We start from the raw sequence: 17,270 nt of genomic DNA on the forward strand, positions 1-17,270 counted from the left end.
GAAAGAAAGAAAGAAAGAAAGAAAGAAAGAAAGAAAGAAAGAAAGAACCAGTGTTGAAATACTCTCATTAAGGAACATCACCAGTGACTTAACTTCCATCCTTAGGCCACAACTTCTAAATCCCTAAAAGAGACTCAGACCAGCTAAACTACCTGGATGAAATAGAGACAAGCCAAACTGCCAGGAAAACACAGGTCATAAAAGCTTCCTGGAAGAGGCTCAAGTATTGAACTACCAGCGCTCACCAACCTGTTGGGCTACCTGAATACTATGCCGTGTGCTATAGGTTCTCAGGTTTTGTGAACCATTTCACCCAGAGTGGGATGTACATTGGTAAGTACAACTGTCTTTGAGTCACTTCTACTACTGTAAGTAACCCTTACTCATACGCCTGTAAGAAACCTCAACAAAACTCATTGGTTTAAGCTGGAATTCAGTAGTATCTGTACTTTGGTTTACCATTAATTCCCTATCTGGGATAAGTAAATGTTCGTTTATAGCCACCAACTAATAGTATCACACAACACCCAGAAGTTGTGGAACATTATTTAATTTGGGAGGCAGGAAATTCAGAATACTGTTGGAATAGCTATCCTAAGTATTTTTGCAAACTTTCCTTCTTCTGAGTGCACCTAACCTCTCCTAGAGCAGTTGCTCTTAGGCGTGGGAATTTAGTCCTTAGGAGACAACTATAGCGACTAGACACTCAGCAGTTGTCATAACCAGAGGATGTGATTCCACTGGCCTTAGGAGATGGGGAGTAGAGGCGTTGCTAAACGTTCTATAATGCACAAGATACCCTTCAATGAAAACCGATTTCACTCCAATCATTAACATAGTACACAATTCTACCCCTACAAAAAGTTTTTTTCCTCTAAATATCAGCCATTAAAAACCAGTTTTTAATGTTTTGGTAGGTAAAGCAGAAGCCACACAAAAAACGAAGATCTTAATTCAGATCCACAGAACACATAAATACAAACTCAGTACCCAAAGTCTATAAATCCAGCACTCTTGAATTACATGAGAGGTGGAAATAAGAGACTCTCCAGAAGTTTGCACATGAGTTAACATTGTATACACAATGGCACGCAATAAGACACTGTCTCAAGCGAAGTGACAGATAAGGATTGGTACCTGTGTTGTCCTCTGACTGCCACCCACAAATTATGGCACATGTAAGCTTGCATTCACACATATACACACAATACTCAATACATGTGATTTTAAAAATCAACAGACTCTGTTCTCTAGCGAAGAGTGAATGTTGGGTGACATTGTTTACATGGTTTCTGAGATCTGAGTCAGGTGATCGTTACCAGCATTTCTTAGGGTTTATGTGAAATGTCTCTCACAGGCTCATGTTTGAACCCCTGTTGGTGCTATTTGGGGATGCTGTGGAACCTGTAGAATATGGTACGTAACTGGAGGAAGTCTGTCACTAGATCAGCCTTGAAGATTATATTGCCTTCTACTTTGTATCTTTCACTCCCTTCTTCCTGGTCTAGCTGATACGTGACACATTCCACCATGGACTCCCACTTCCACAAAGCTGCTCAGCCATGCCTTCCCTGTTTCGCTGGGATGTGCCCTCAAACCATGGACCAAATATTTCTTCCCTTCAGTCTGTCAGCTGTTTCCTGACAAGATAAAAAAAAAACAACTAATAAAATAATTATGGTGATTATAATGATAATAGTAAAATATTAATTTACTCTCGCACATGACTATTCTTCATTTCAAAAGTGGCACCAACTGATCAGTATCCAAAGCTAGAAGCCTGGAGGTTAGCCTTCCCCTCTTCCTGCTCCCCACCCTCATCTCCCTCCATGATCTTTCTCAAGCCACAGTTTCATCACTCCCAAAGCACACCTTGAATGAATGTGCTGCACAAGAGACACACAGTTTCTTTGGATTATTCCACTGCAGCAGCATCCTAGGCGACTGTTCTCTTCTTCTTACCTCCCTGAGACTCAATTTCCACTGAGCTGCCAAAATGGTCTCTTAAAAACATTAAATGAATCATATCATACTCCTATATTAAAGCCTCCCACTACCCCTGGAATAGATCCAAATTCCTTGACATTCAGTTCCTAGAAGTCATGTTCTTCTCTCCTTGGGGCCATCATTCATGTTGTTCTGTATGTGCCTTGTCACAACAACCTGGCTTCCTCTTGGCTTCTGGATCTCTGTTTTCTTCCCTTTATAGAAGCTAGACTTCATCTTTCTAAACAATGCCTCTTATTATTCTCTTCAACGCACCCTTGTTTATTGTTGTTGCTGCACTTAGCACAATGTGTTTTCAACTAATCTTATTATTACTAAACAAGGGCTTAACTCACGTGTCTCATGCTCATTGTTATATCCTTAGCATCTAGCATCATGCCTAGGAGGTGTTCCACAAACGTGAATGAGCTGCTTCTTAAAATTATACACAGTGTTGCAGTTGACAGACACTGTCAGCCAGAGAAGTAAAGAGAAGTTATCATTAAGGATAGCCTTATGTGAGCAATGGGCATGAGGTAAAATTGGCTGATAGCATCACCACAGGCAAGCTACATAAAATTGTATGCTGGAGCCAGTGGACATTGCTCTATCCTATTCCCAGTGACTACATACTTGGAAAACAGCAAGGTGGAGATGAGAATCTGTGATCTTAGGACACAGTGAAGTGTCCTGGCCATCCTGGGGAGAAGTACTTACCTTAGTACACACAAAACAGTCACATACATTCAGCCTACAGCATATTCCATGGATGAGGAATGCACACCAGCTTTGTCCTAGACTCCTCCACAGCCCCAGAGGGCAAAAAAAAAGATAAAATGGAGTGAGGGAGGGATGACCTTCATTCTCTCCTGTCACTTCATCCATTTTTCTAAGTTGTTTACTTTCACTCTTGGCCATCTGTTCTTTCACTGACTGTGTGTATGGCTTTGTCTGGTTATTCATTCACCAATATGTACCATTCAGCACCCACTACTGCATTTTCTCACTTCTCACCTCTCTTCTTCTATTGGGCTTTAAGCCTCCAGACTACACTTCTTCTGCCTTAATCATCCCAAGACCAGGTACCCAATACTCAAGACAACCCCTGTGCTCCAGAACCCCTTTGAATTGATCTGTTCTGACACACCCTAAACCTGTGTGCTTTCCTTACTGTTCTCTTGGAAACAACCACTAGGTTCTGGTCAGGGTCCTCCTTTTGCTACAGGCTAGGGTTGTTCCTTGTGCTACTTGCCTGCCATGTGGCCATGCATGGCATGTGGTCTCTTCTAGGAATCTATGATCACACAGACTTCTTCCTTCATTTCATGTGATGGTTTGGATAGTATAGCCCGAAGAGACTCATGTGTTTGAATTCTTAATCTATTGGGAGTGTCACTATTAGGAAATATGGCCTTGTTAAAGTTGTGGTCTTATTGGAAGAAGTATGTAACTGTGGGGCAGGCTTTGAGTTCTCCTATGATCACGCCATGCCCACTGTGACACACCGTCTCTTGCTGCCTACAGATCAAAATATAAAACTCTTGGCACCATGACTGCCTGTATGCTGTCATGTTTCCCTCCTACCATGATGATAATGGACTAAACCTCTCAAACTGTAAGCCAGCCCAGTTACATGTTATCCTTTATAAGAATTGCCTTGGTCTTAGTGTCTGTTTACAGCAATGAACCCCTAACTAAGACATCCTAGTTGTCTATGTACCTGTCTTAACATAGCTGATTATAACAAATCTCAAGAGATATTTTAAAACAACAATGCTTGCTATTTGAATGACATTTATGTTTATTATAAATAGGGTAACTTTTAAACAAAGTCAACTATTTTGAGCAGACTCATACTCTTGGTTGGATGAAGACAGATACTGGTAGGCAGCTACTCATAATTTAGACTACTGGGTAACACTTATAAATTAAACAATAAAATTCTATCCTAAAAAACCCCACTATGTTATATGTATACTTGTTTTCATATGTTACAGTTATGGTTTTCTGTTAAAACAGAAACTGTTTTTGCCAAATCAAGCCTCTGAGGGTCTCATTGCCCTGTCCTCTCTCCCTGCCATCCAGCACACTTTCGGGAGCTCTGGATCTACTCTGAAAGGAGATGTGTACAAACTCACAATTTTCTTTCTTTCTCCACTTCTGGATACAAAGGCTGCTGGGTTTCTCTAGTCTCAAGTCTGTCATTTTCAAAAAGCAGATTCTGGGAGACTGAGCTGATTCTTGGCTGAGCTGTTGCCAGACAGTGCGAAGTTCTTCCTTCCTACATCTGTCCCAAGTCCCTGGTGTGGCAGTTCATGCCCTTGTCCTCTCATCCTGGCTCTTTGAGCTAGGCACTGCTATCTTTCTTGTAGAAAATTTCCACAGCCTTCCACACTGCTATTTGTTCGCCTCCACAATAAATCAAACAGATGGCTTCATCTTTTCCTCACAGGTCCCATTTTCTGGCCTTTAATCATGTTTGTTGCTTAACGTTGGCCAATCCACTCGGCAACCATTTGTCTGAGACCTCAGCAGCCGAGGCTGCCGACAGTCCCTCTTGAATGCATTCTGGTTCTGGAGTTTGATGAGCAATCGCTCCTATCAGTGGGCAGGTTATTAAACAGCTGGGATTCTGCAGCCATTTCAGGGACTTGCCCAGAAGACAGAGAAGCAATTTCAGAGACAAGAAGCAATTGTTTCCAAGACTCCATCTTGTTGTTGGGATATGCTCTTGTGCCTGAACATTGGAGATGATGGAGTTGGGCTTTGTTTCACATACAAATTCTCAATATTTTCCTTGTTTCCGACTTATGTTACCAGCTTGTAGGACTGGGCACTGTCTCCTAGGAGTGTAGAACTTAACAACATCTCTTGTCCATCTGTAGATATTGATCAAGATGTAAAGTAGATCTGCAGTCTAAGGCTTGCAGGAAGAAGGGATTGCTTCATTTATTAAGCACTTACTGGTATCTGAATGGTCCCCCACACTGTGCCTACCTATCCCAGAGTCGGAGTCGGACAAGTAAGCAACAGTGCTTGGAACAGCTAATTACTGTGCAGTGAAGACTTCCATAAATGTTTTCTAACAGGGGTATATGATGTTACTCAGAAGATAGTCTAGATGGGAAGGATGGAAGATTAATTCAGAGTAGGAAAATGAGGAGCAGCTTCATGGAGGGATGAGACAATTGAAATGAGTCTGTAGTTACAGCATTTAGAAAACAATGTTTTCTTATAATTTTCACAACTATATAATGACAGGGACAAATAGAGTTATGCTTCTTTGCCCAGTGGGATACCAGGTTCACTGAGAGTCAATGGCAGAGCCACACAGAGCCTGTCTACACCTGGCATCAGTGTGGTACCATTTTGTTCCTGGGAGACACTGTAACCTTAGACAGTTCTCAGAGTTGAGGACCAGGATACACAAGTGGTTTGTGTTTTACAAAGGGAGGTGTGAGGTTGAGGTGATTGTACTTGTGAGTTTGATGGAGGCCTTCATCCTGGCCTTCAGAACTGTCTGTGCCAGTTCAAACATCCTGGCTCGGGCCCTTATTGTTTGGCTTCTGAGGGTCTGTTGATCATCGTGTGGGTATCCTGTATTTTATGTCTACTACCCACTTGTAGTGAGTACATACTATGCATGTCCTTTTGGGTCTGGGTTACCTCACTCAGGATGAGAATTTCTAGTTCCATCTATTTGCCTGCGAATTTCATGATGTCCTTGTTTTTTAATGGCCGAGTAGTATTCCATTGTGTAAATGACCCGCATTTATTTTTTGCTCATTCTTTCATTGAGGGACATCTGGATTGTTTTTTAGTTTCTGACTATTACAGATAAAGCTGCTATGAACATAGTGGAACATGTGTCCTTGTGGTATGGTAGGGCATCTTTTGGGTATATGCCTAGGAGTGGAATAGCTGACTCTTCAGGTAGAACTATTCCCAATTTTCTGAGAGACCATCCGACTGATTTCCAGAGTGGTTGTACAAGTTTGCACTCCCATTAGCAAAGGAGGCGTTTTCGACTTGCTCCACTTGAGTTTTTTTTATCTTAGCCATTCTGATGAGTGTAATGTGGAATTTCTGTGTCATCTTGATGTGCTAGGGTGAGTTGGTACCAGGGTAGAGGTGTGGGGTCTCTGCCTTCTCAGAGAAGAAGTGGAGGGGCAAGGGGAGAGGACATAAGAGGTACAGCTGGGAGGAGAAGAATGGCTTCCATGCAGATGTAAAGTGAATAAATAAATAAATGGAGAAAAAGAAAAGAAAAAAAGAAAGTTAAGACAGTATTTGCTACAATTCTTATGGTGTACAAACTCCATCAATAACAGTATATTTGTCAGGTGTTACTATTTCATCTACTGTCAGGAATTTCAGTACCATTGCCCTATGTTGACACCAACCCCAGAAAGTTCATGAAAGCTTCTATTATGAAAGGAAGATTTCTACCTCCCTGGCAGCCTGTAGTCTATGGGGGCTATGGGCGTAGGTGGAATTCTAAGATGGGAGAGACTGAGGACTGGAGGGCTGGGAGCAACATCAAAAGAATGAAAGTGAAGAGCAGAGAGTGAATGACTAGGCTGGGGGTGGGGTGTGCAGCAAGAGCAGGGACAGGAGCCACAGCCCTACCAAGGGAGCAAAGGCTGTGTGCATTAGAAAGACTGCATGTAGAGAGGAAAGCACACAGGGCCCTATGGAGTTTTTTGGACAACATGAATATTCAGTTGGTCAACATGAATATTCAATGAGGCACAGATTTGCAGATAGGCTTTTGAGAGAGCTGCAACTGACAAAAGGGTCTGACTTCTTTTCAGAATCTCCCAGTATCAAGGGAACATATGCCAATATGCCACTGCAGAGACGTGGATGGGATTGTAGGTGGAGGCAGAGACCTAGGAGTTTAGATGACGAGAACAGAGTGAGTGACAGCCAACAGAGGCAAAGAGGCCCCACTGCAAAACTGTGAGAGGCATCCAAGCACACAGTAGGGCAGGGGGTCTTATGATTAGTATTTATGCATAACTTTACAGTCTCTAGGGGATATGTCCCTGTGTGGCTAGTTCTTATGAAATCATAGGTATAACGTGCTGGAAAGGAGGCTAAGGACAGTCAAGGACGTTGGCTGTTCCTCACTTTTTGTGAAGGTACATGAGAAGGCCAAGCCTTCAACGTCTCATACCTTACAGTACAACCTCAAGGTCATTTGCTGCACTCACTAGCTTCAGAGAACAGTTTCAGTTGAGGACACGGCCCTAAAACTACAAAATAAAATGTGAGGAAAACAAACTGTCTTGTCCAAAGTCATTGTTTTATGGATGTGTGTGCATGGAGCTGGAGAAGGGACAAGGCCTGTGCATTCCAGTGACAGAATCCGGGTTGGAATTTAGTAACTCTACTCAGTTCAGCAGCCTAGAAGCTCTTACTGATTTTGTCTGTGGAGAAGACTATTCATGGAATCAGAGCTGAGAGCTCATTTGGTGACTTTGGGGGAATTAGGAAAAGGGAGACTTAGGAATTTGGAGGAATTAGGAAAAGGTGGCTGCAGACCCATGAGCAAAAAGAGACCCCTCATCTGGTCACCTGGGTCATCCTATAGGTCTGGTCAATGGGAAGAGAAATGAGAAATGAATTAGCCGGGATCTATAGGACTGCTTATGCATCTTCCTCCCTTCTGGAGCATCCTTCTATCTCTGTCTCGTCTCTCTCTCTCTCTCTCTCTCTCTCTCTCTCTGTGTGTGTGTATGTCTGTGTCTGTCTCTCTCTGTCTCTCTGTCTCTCTGTCTCTCTGTCTCTCTGTCTCTCTCTCTCTCTCTCTCTCTCTCTCTGCCTCTCTCTCTCTCTCTGCCTCTCTCTCTCTCTGCCTCTCTCTCTCTCTGTTACTGTTTTAATGCTTTCATTCAGTAAGTGCTTCCTGCATGCACAGTAGCACCCTCATATGTATGTATGAAAGGAAATATGTAGGTTTTGATTCACAAAGGGCTTTTCTGATCATGCCAATTTACATCAGCAAGAGTAAGAGATGAGAGAGGCAGTGGCACTCAGAGGGAAATGAGTGACAAGAAGTCACTTTGGGACAATGCGGACTTTCTGTGTATCTGACTCTGCTGTTGTCAAACCTCAGTCTTTTAGGCTCACTGGAAGAAAATGGCCAACTTTTAAGAGAGACTTAGGGAGAGTGAGAGAGTAAAATGATATTTCTTACCTTGAGATGTTTGGTGCCTAGAAGGATCTGTAAGCGGTGCATTCCTTGCAGACTCACAGTGCTCTGTGGCGTGGGATACGCTTCTAAAGCAGAATGCAAGCTACAAGAATGTCAAGGAGCGAGACACATTTGTGCAGTGAGAGCTAGCACGCTTTAGCTAGCTTGGAAAAAACTGTGATGAGCCTGTCCCCATGAGCAATGATGTTTGAGTGTAGTGCTTGCATTTGGGTTGGTGTCTTAGTCCATACAGAGACAGTAGATATTCTTAGAGGATCAAAGGGGTGCATTTGCCTAAGAAGGTTGAAAACCCTTTTCTCATGAACCTAATATCACCACCACCACCACCATCATCATTATCTTCATCATTTTTGAGACAGGGTCTTGCTATAAATCCTAGACTGTTCCTCAATCATAGGCCCAGTTGATCCTGTTGCATCAGTCTCCCAAATAAACAGAACAACAGGCAGTAGTCACAATGCCTACTTTATGTTATTATGTGCTTAAAGCCCACCTCGTATCATTGCTGTGTACCTTGGGATAGATGTTTGCCATATCTTGACTTGTTTGACCTTCACCTGTGTGGTAGGTGTCATTCTTCTAATAAAATTTCCATAAACTCTCTTTAGCTTTGAATGGGTAGTAACAGTTCTTCTTTCTTTACCTATCCTTTTATCCACTCAGTATTTTAGAGTCTAGATTCCCATGCTAGAGGGACCCTTTCAGGTACTTGGGATTGGCAAGATGAATCCCCTATTCCAAACGATCTCTTCTTTTAGTTGGGAAGAGATAAATGACAAATGAGTGGTCAAATGCCTATACAACAACCAATTTAGCTGCAATATTGGATAAGAAGACCTGTTGAGAAAGTACCATTTAAACTAGAATATGAAAGAACCACATGCCTGGAACCAGAGGATAGACTGTCACAGATGTTCATGGGCCCTGGGGAAGCATTTTGAGAACTTACAGAAGAGAAAGGACATGGAAAAGAATGTGAGAAAAATGGAGATGTAGCATGGGACAGACTGTTAAGTGTTCTGAAAGTCAACTGCAATGAGGAGTCGTCCCATTGGTTGAGTGTGTGGAAAGAGCCTGTGTATCTGCCTTGTAAGAGAATGGTTTTAAGGGGAAGCAGCAGAGAGACTGGGAGATGAAGCTTTGGTGGGAACCCAAGCAAGAGATACTAATGACTCATTTCGAGAAAAGGGAGGTTGTGACACTGCTTGGGCTATTGTTTGGAAGTTGGATCATGAAGGAATTTTAGATCTATTGAAGGCAGGAGATGTGTGAATTGTGATATCTAAATTTGACACAGTATTTTCAAGTCAAGACTCCCATGTTTGAGGGACCCTTTCAGGTACTTGGGATTGGCAAGATGAATCTCCTATTCCAAATAGAGAATAGCATTAAACATGGAATAGCAACCAACCATTCTGAAAGCTAGTCAGGCTTGTTAAGTTTATATCAGCCCATGTTAATTACTGATTTAGCTTATAAAATTAAACAGAAACATGCTGTATGATCCAGAAATCTTACTCTGTGTATTCATGCAGGACAGAGGAAAAATTAAGTCCTCAGAAAAACGTGTATCACAAATGTCCCCAAGTGAGTAAATCAATATGCACATTATGATACTCTCTAACCCTTCATCGTTAGTAGCCATTGATCCACTGTTTCCTACAGTCTGACCTTTTTTTTTGAAAATGCCATGAGCATAGTAAGAAGTCAGCCCACTGGGACTGGCTTCCTTCCCTCGGTACATTGCCTTTGTGGTTTTCGTGTTCTGCCATGCTACGGAAGCCCATTCCCTCTCACTTCTTGGGAAATTTTCCACTGACATTTCCACAAAAAGCCAATTTCAGTATATGCAAATTCGAAAGTAAAAATGTAAAACATTATAAAATCGAAGTCAGCCTGGCAAAATGACCTTTGTTATCTATCTCCGATGTCTGGACACCCGTCTCTGGTCATCACTGGTATCTCTAGGAGAGTATCACTGTGTTTGGGGACTACTTTTTGTATTCCTGAGCTTTGTCCAAAGTTGTTAGGATGGATGGCTGAGTCATTCCAAGAGGAGAAGAAGGACTCACAGGAAGTGAATGTAGGTGTCTCAATGTGCTTAGTTCAGGGGAAAGCTGCAGGCTGTTGCTAGGGACCTGGATCCAGATGGAAATGTGGAAGAAAATGGACAAGGAACTGAAAAAAGAGGGGAAGAGGAAGAAAATGGGAGGAAGAGAAGGGGAAACAACGTGAGAAAGAGGGAAGAGGGGTAGATAGACAGAAGATGAGAGGAGGGGAAGGGAGGAGAAAAAGGAGCATGCTGGTTCCACAGCTTTACCTGAATCGCCTCTTTCTGGTGAGAGTCTCAGGCCTCTGTTGGCCTTACTGTACCTTCCTGAAGGGTAGTGCCACAGGCAGACACCAAGCACAAACTTAACCCCGTCTGACTCCACAACAGAAGAAAGGTTATGCATTTGTGGACTATGTATGTATGGAGCAAGAGGCTGGAAAGGAAGATGCTAAACTATAAGTAGTGATTTCCATTTTCATTGGTTAATTCCGAATAGGATAAAAACCTATCAATGAAAAGAAAGCCACTGAGGCCATTGCCCCATGGATTTCCCCAGAGACAAAGCAGCAGCAACCATTCAGCCATTGGAGGTTCTTGTCTCTGCTCTCTCTTCTCAGAATTTCTCCTCCATCATTGCATCCTGCCTTTTCCCCCTGTTATTTTGTAATTTGTAAGATGATGTTATCTGTGAGATTACAGGAATTATCTTGTGTAAACTCTAGGAAGTGAGGCATGTCCACTGCAGGTTACGAGTTATTCAATAAGAATTTGCTCTATAAAAAGGAAAAAAAAATCAAGTGTTTCACTCAGTTCCCTAACAGAAATACAGCACAAGTCACATGTGCAATGTTAAACATTCTCATAGGAACTTATAAACCAGGCAAAGTTTGATTTAATAATATTAATAATACTTACTTGCATATAGCCAAAGTACTAAGATCTCAGTCTGTAATCCACACAGAGATGGGCAACTGATATTTTCCCCGATTGATATTTGTTTTATACTAAAAGGCTTCAAAAATCTTGTTTATATTTTACTGTTACAGCACAAGTCAGTATGAAATAGCAACATCTGAAGGGCTCAAAAGCTGCATGTGAGAGTGGATGTGGTCACAACCATTGTAATCCCATCACTTAGGACAGGAGACTGGAAGAATACAGGCTGAAGTGCAGTTAGACTTTGTCAGGACAGGCAACATTTTGAGCCCTTCTCTCCCATTTAAAAAAAAAATGCTATGTGACTTCATTATGGTGCAGCATCTGTCTAGCTTAAGACATGGCATGCGGCTAGTTCTAAATATTTTCTGAATGAAATGCTGCAAAGCTATGGCTTCATGCCAGGTTCTCAGGGTCATGAGCGGGGATATGCATTGCTAGTGGGATTTTCTACCCCATTTGTATCTATGGTACAGAGCATGAAGGTCTACTAGATCACTTTTACCCCTTTTACTTGGTGACAAAAGCTTGGCTTTGAGTACTAGCTGTATTCTCTGTATAAGCCACCACCACCATCAGAACTGGAGAAGGATCTGGGCTTGCAGATATAACATGCCTATGTGTGTGTGGGGGGAGGGGATTTATAAAGATACATGGTACACAGCTGTGAGGATATGCTTGTGAAGGTATAAGAAGAACAAACAGGAATCTCACAAAGAAAACTGTGCACCTAAAATATGTAGAAGATGGGTAGCTGTTGTCTCTAGACTCATTCCTCTTGTAGCGCCATCTTGGCTGGCCACCATCTTTCCTGCAAACTGAATTTAAGTCTTTCCACCAAGCATGATTCTGAATAAGGAGTCATTGGCTATCTCTGCAGGTGGGGTATTCCTGACACCTGTCGTCCTGCCTCCCTAGACAAAATCATTGATACTCTATATTCAGGACACCCTTGATAAGAAATCATAGATTCTCAAAATTCAAGGACTCTTCTTTCTTTGGCAGGCTTTCCCACTGATGGTCTTTCCTGAACCTTAATCTGATCATTTCTGCAGACAGAGGTCATGGCACCAGAGAGAGTATCCTCCATGGTGGTAGTTATGATGGCCTAACCATTTTTTTCCTTTTAAAATTTATTTTGCCATACTGAGGACAGAACCTAGGGCCTTTCACATCCTAGACAATCACTCTACCACTGAGTTTTATCTCCAGCCCCTTATTACTTTTATTTTGAGATAGAGTCTCTCCCTCAATTTTCTAGATTTATCTTCAACTCACTCTGTAGTCCAAAGCTACAGAAATCTTGAAATTCTGATCCAGTAGCTGGACTTAAGTGTTGAAGCTATTTCTGCATCCCTAGCCTCCACTGAAACCAGTTGCAGCCCAGGAGTGTAATAATTATTGCTCAACCATGTCAGGATCCTGCTCTACAAAGCAAACCTCAGGTCCGTGGTTAGACAACCACCCTAAAAATGAGGCTTTGTCATGTAAGATGTTTATGGCCATGAGAAGATGAGGAGTGGTGAGAAGATATATCACTTCAGAGCTGTAGTAGGACAGTATGAGGCCAGACTGTGGGGCTGTCTAATGGAAATTTCAATTCAATATGACCACTTATTAGCTAAACAGCGTTTAGAAATTTTATTTACTTTTCTCTGGTGTTTCCCTCTCCGTACTTGGGGATGCTAATGCCTATTGTAAGGAGTTATATTAACTGAACAAATTCTAAAAATGTCAATCAAGAAGCAGACAGTAAACCCTGAGCATTACTATTTTCTTATAACTTCTTTCTTTTTCCAAAGAGACAATAAGCACACATGAGAGACAGAGACAAAGGCAGAGACAGACAGAGAGACAAAGACAGAGATTTTAAAGAAAAATTTATATACCACTCTCACAAATCATCAAATCAGATGGGACATAGACATTACAGCCATAGAAAAGAATCCCATCAGAAAGCTGGGAGCACCATTAATGCTGAGTAAACCTCAAGCAGCCCCGGATGCCCTGGGCTGGCTTGAAATAATGTAAGTCTTTGATATCCTTTCTTTATCTTGTCCACAGAACCATTAGGTGGACCTCAGAGCACCATGAGAAACAGGTAAAGTAAATCAGGTCCAGGGCTCCCCGATGACTCATAGGTTATTTCTACTTTCCACTTTTGTTCCTATCATAGAGAAGGCCATGGTAGTTCCATTTCATGTTCTAACATCATACCCTACCTAAGAGCTAAAGGCTACATTAGAAAGCTAATGAAGTTAGTAGGAAGGAACATCACAGTGGGGCTGTTCGTTCATCCCATCCTTCTGCCCTGCATACTACCAAGTTCCCATTAGTTGGCCTTCCCCTGAGCTTCCAGCCCTTTATCTTCCCAACATGCTGCTTCACAGGCATGTGTAGACATTTCTATTGGCAGCAACGAGTCTGTCACTAAGCTCTGGGTTCAGAACGGAAACACTCATTGAGAGGAGAGTGAACTTGGGAACACTTGCTATATGACTTTAACTAGGCAGCCTTCCTATTCTACAGCGCCATCATTGAGGGCAAAGTGGGAATCTGTCAAATAGACTGGGTGATTATATACAGAGAACTATGAAATGCCTACCTCTTCCATGAAAAGGTTTAGCTGGAGAGAAAAGAAAACCTGCAGAGGCTGGAGTGGGGTGAGCTGTTCATGAATCTGGCATTAAGAGATTTGTGTTAACCCGAGGGAGGTGGCTGCATTCCCAGATTTGATTCAGCCCGTTCCGGGAAGCTGTGGGGTATCTTCTCAGAGGTCAGCAGCAGTTAAGTTAAAATATTCAACTGCTCATTATCCCCACAGATTGCACCACTTTCCCCAGGGTATTTTGGGAAGCAGACAATAGGCCCACATTGGGTGCATTAGTCCAGCCCTAGATATCTTACGATGTTGTCTCTAATTCAGACCCACCTCTTCTTCTTGCTCTCAGACTCAGAATGCAGATGGGCACAGGCTACTCTGGTTCTGAATTCCACTTCAGTGGCATTCTCTAGGCCTGAATGTGTATTTGTTGTGTCACACATGCCTATGGCTTTATTTACATCTGCAGATAGTTTGTTGTAACCGAGGAGAGGCAGTCTATTTCCTTTGAAAGAATGAAATGCCTTTTGATTGGTATGACGAGAGATCCAGAAGGAACTGGGAAATAACAAAGGAGTCAGACCACAGAGTGAGGATGTTCAGGTATGCCAAAGCTGAGGAATATGATTGCACAGTATTTAGGGTAAATGGACTGAAAGAAACATGAGATTCTAAACGTTCTGTTTTACTGGCTTCTCCCCCATTAGTGGAAGATGAACACAAGCATAGAATTTTCCTTTTCAGAAAAGACAATTTGTGTCTCATAACTTGTACAAGTTCATGAAACCCAAGGCAAGATAAAACATATTTCCTGGGATCTGTGCCATGCTAAATGGATGAGGAGAAGCTGGAGGCTAGGCACAGACACGAGAGAGAAAAACAGTGGAAGACCCAGACTGGCACAGCAGCAAACCACCTGCACTCCACATCTCTGCAGGCATGTAGGTTTCATCCTAAACTGTCTGTAGCCATTTCTTTTCAAGGGTGTTTTACAGACATCAGCCTTTCTGAACAAGAGACTTGGGAAGTGTGTCAGGGATGCTGTGTTCTAAAGGCCAAAGACATTGTACAGACACACAGGTGATAGTAAGTAGCACAAACACACTAACAAAGGATGGTCACAGATAGCAAGGATAGACAGCTGCCACTATGTGTCTGTAGAGTCATGCACCACTTGAATTCTGAAAAATGGCTATACAGTGTATATGGAGGTATCTACACTGACAGTAGAACAATTTGTGGTTCATAGCTTGTAAAAGTTTACAAAACAAAAGGCAATATAGAAAGCATTTCCTGAGAACTATGTGATAGTTAAAACAAAATGAGGAGAGGTATGTCCATTGCCATCTACAGAGTGGATTTGCGTATACCTAGATGGTATAAGCCAGTCACTTAAAATGACCTCTTGATGCAGTCAAGAGACAGAGTAAACAGCAGATGTACATAGTTGTGGGGTACTGCATACTCTCTTATAGTAAGCCATTTTTTTTATAGGCAGGTATATCTAGTATGGTAGACACAGCAACATGTATGCTCACCATCACATACTATGTCCTGTACACTGTTATGTGTGCTGTAGTTTTATATAACCAGCAGTATAGAAGTTTGGTTTTTTTTTTTTTTTTGGTTTTTCGAGACAGGTTTCTCTGTGTAGCCCAGGCTGTCTTGGAACTCACTCTGTAGACCAGGCTGGCCTCAAACTCAGAAATCCACCTGCCTCTGCCTCCCAAGTGCTGGGATTAAAGGCATGCGCCACCACTGCTCGGCAAGAAGTTTTACTTAACTAGCATTACCACATATATGGCAGCAATGTGTGACAGTGTGTCAGGGCAGCTATAATGTCACTAGTCAGGGCAGCTACAATGTAACATGATTGGGCTATTCTTTTGTATGTGGTGCATCATTAAGTGAATAATCAATCATGTGGCCTGTGACTATAGTTCCTGAAGCCATGTTGTTTTGTTCAGTGTGGGTACATATATGTATAATGTGTGTTGAGCTTTCTGGGGTTTTGTTCACATTTAGATTCATGTGATGATCACCACAGCAGTCAAAAGACACACTTATGCAAGTACTGATTGGACTCATGCTCTTTCCAGACACAATATTCTTTCTTACTTCCTGGTTTTGGAAAACAATTTACACTTCAAGATTTATTTCATATAATCCCTTTCCCAAAACAAATAGTCTATTTTGCTTATCTACTTGTGTAGGCCGTCAGGAACAATGTTTGCCATTGGAGACCTCTTCGCTTATTGATTGTCTTCACTATCCCTAGTCTGTGAGTTTCTTATGGCCAAGGACAGAGTTTCTTATATCTTTGTATCACCAGTACTTAGCACAGTGCCTGGAACAAAGTAGGGGTCAGTCATTGTTCACCAAATATGATCTGATTTTATAAAGGATAAATGTCTTTCTGTCTAGGGAAAACCATGCACAAAAAGCTATTGTATAATAAGCATTTGATATATTTGAGTAGCTTGAGCACAGTTTTTTATGTGAAAGCATATTAATATTTAATTATGGTGAGTTAGTTTGCAAGGATATATGTATGGAGTATGTGCACTATGGTCAAATCTCCTCTTTTAGGAATCATAGTGCTATGTGGACATGAATAGAATATTTGTTTCCCCATCACCAGGATTCATATGTTGAAATCCTCATTCCAAGGTTATGATGTTGGAAAATGTATCCTTTCATGGAAATTATGTCATGAGTCCTGGACCCCACAGATAGGACAGAAACTCAAGTCTCATTCTGTCATGTGAAGATACAAGGAAAAGATGGCACTTTACAAATGGCATAGAGATCTCTCCAGTATACCACCATACTGGTACCATTATCATGGGCTTTCGGTCTGAAGAATTATGCATAATATAGCCATGGTGTTTTGAAGTATCTGTTTTTATAGGAACCCAAATGGACTAAGGCCCATGCACACATCCTTCCCTAAATATCACTGAGTTGTACTTTAGTGTCATTATCTGACTCTTTTCCCAAGGACATCTTTAAAAGGTCATATTAAAGACCCCTCTCTGAACCTATACTTTCTATAAATTCATTACTACCTTCTACATAACTGTTACACATAATCGAATAAGCTTCTTTTAGAATTTCACATTGGGAAATACATGGCCTCCTTGTGGAACTGGTGAGCTTTTCTCTTTCTAGTTAACTAGATGTCTGTAACTCACTATCATAGCAAGGTTTCTAGGAAGCATAACATTATGTTTGCTCTCTACTGAATCTTAAGTACTCCGCTAACTACTTTCTGACCTCCTCCTATTTCTTGAGAGAACTGTAAGGCACTGTTTACATTTTGTATGTAAGTTAAATGTGGTTGGGCACACTAATTCTAACACTCAAAGGCTGAGACAGAATTATAGCAAGTTTGAGGCCAGCCTGATCTACACAGCTACATAGCATGTGTGTGTGTGTGTGTGTGTGTGTGTGTGTGTGTGTGTGTGTGTGTG

This window comes from Grammomys surdaster, unplaced genomic scaffold, assembly GCF_004785775.1.
Source record: "Grammomys surdaster isolate TR1022 unplaced genomic scaffold, NIH_TR_1.0 364, whole genome shotgun sequence".
Lineage (NCBI taxonomy): Eukaryota > Metazoa > Chordata > Mammalia > Rodentia > Muridae > Grammomys > Grammomys surdaster.